The following is a 2,169-nucleotide window of genomic DNA, read 5'->3' as shown; positions in this document are numbered from 1 at the left end:
TGCAGTTTCTCAAAGCAGAGGCATTTCCTCTTCTCTCTTTTTTCTACTTTTTCAGGGAACTCTGAAATAAAGGAGGGATTGCAACATCTCGTGATTCACCCGCACAGGATTGGATTGAGAGAGTTGGGCTTTTCCCAGCTTTTCCCCTTTATTTATTTTATTTTTTTATTTTTTATTTAAGGCCCCACAGCAGCAAACCGCCAAGGCAGAGGGAGGAAAAACCCTTTCCCATAATTCTGGAAACATTGGGAATTTTTTTCTGAGTCTGGGTGAGATCAGCAGCTCCCAAAATCAGCCTGACCCCCAAAAAGCCACCCACCCATCCTGAGGACACCCCAGGACGAATTCTGGGAAAAACATCAGGAATATATTACTTTTAAACCCGGGAATATCGGGAATATTTTACTTTTAAACCTAAAAATATCAGGAATATTTTAAACCTAGGAATATTGGGAATGTTTTACATTTAAACCTGGGAATATCGGGAATATTTTACGTTTAAACCTAGGAATATCGGGAACATTATACTTTTAAATCTGGGAATATCGGGAATATTTTACTTTTAAACCTGGGAATATCAGGAATATTTTACATTTTAAACTTTGGAATCATTTCACCTGCAATTCCCGCGTGTGCATCATCCCGACTCTTCCTTCCCGCGCGCTTTGCCGGAGCGCAGCGCAAAATTCCCGATGCGTTCCCAAATTTCTCTTTGCACCCCAACTGCACTCTGAGCACCCCAATTTATGGCAAAATCCCGTCCTTTGCATCCCAAAAACTCTCACACATCCCTTACACCCCTGGGACTTCCAGGACTTCTTGAACCCCACAATTCTTCGCACACTTTGCACCCAAACAGCCCCTTGCACACCCGTCACACCTCCCCCTCCTCGCACCCCGATTTATGGAAAATTTCCTTCCTGTGCACCCCAAAAACTCTTACACACCCCAAACACCCCTGGGACACCCAGCACTTCTTGCACACTAAAATTGCTCGCACACTTTCCCCCTTTGCACCCCAAAATCCCTCACACATCCCTTACACCCCTGGGACCTCAGCACTTCTTGTACCCCACAACTGCTCGCACACTTTCCCCTTTGCACTCCACAATTCTTCACACACTTTCCCCTTTGGAACCCAAACAGCCCCTTGCACACTCACACCCCGATTTCTCACACACTTCCTTCCTTTGCACCCCAAAAACTCTTATACATCCCTTACACCCCAAACACCCCTGGGACCTCCAGCATTTCTTGCACCCCACAATTCTCACACACTTTCCCCTTTGCACTCCACCACCCCCTTGCACACCCGTCACACCTCCCCCTCTTTGCACCCCGATTTCTCACACAGTTCCTTCCTTTGCACCCTTACACATCCCTTACACCCCAACCACTCTTGGAACCTCCAGCACTTCCTGCACCCCACAATTCTTCGCACACTTTTCCCCTTTGCACCCCACCAGAGCCTTAAACACTCCCTCTCTTTGCACCCTAAACTTCTCACACACTTCCTTCCTTTGCACCCCAAAATCTCTTACACATCCCTTACAGCCCTGGGACCTCCAGCATTTCTTGCACCCCAGAATTCTTCGCACACTTTCCCCTTTGCACCCAGGAGCCCCTTGCACACCCATCACACCTCCCCGTCCTTGCACCCAAATTTCTTACACACTTCCTTCCTTTACACCCTAAAAACCCTTACACATCCCTTACACCCCAAACAACCCTAGAACACCCAGCATTTCTTGCACCCCAGAATTCTTCGCACACTTTCCCCTTTGCACCCACCATCCCCTTGCACACCCATCACACCTCCCCGTCCTTTGCACACCGATTTCTCACACACTTCCTTCCTTTGCACCCTAAAATCTCTTACACATCCCTTACATCCCTGGGACCTCCAGCACTTCTTGCACCCCACAATTCTCACACACTTTCCCCTTTGCACCCCAAACAGCCCCTTGCACACCCGTCACACCTCCTCCCCTTTGCACACCGATTTCTCACACACTTCCTTCCTTTACACCCTAAAAACCCTCACACACCCCTTACACCCCAACCATCCCTGGAACCCCCAGCACGTCCTGCTCCCCTACTACTACTCACACACTTTCCCCTTTGCACCCCAAAAACCCTTACACTCCCCAAACACCCCGGGACCTCCAG

The sequence above is a fragment of the Malurus melanocephalus genome, unplaced genomic scaffold, assembly GCF_030028575.1.
Source record: "Malurus melanocephalus ecotype Western Australia unplaced genomic scaffold, MMel_1.1 scaffold_2118, whole genome shotgun sequence".
Classification (NCBI taxonomy): domain Eukaryota; kingdom Metazoa; phylum Chordata; class Aves; order Passeriformes; family Maluridae; genus Malurus; species Malurus melanocephalus.
This window is presented reverse-complemented; position numbering follows the sequence as displayed.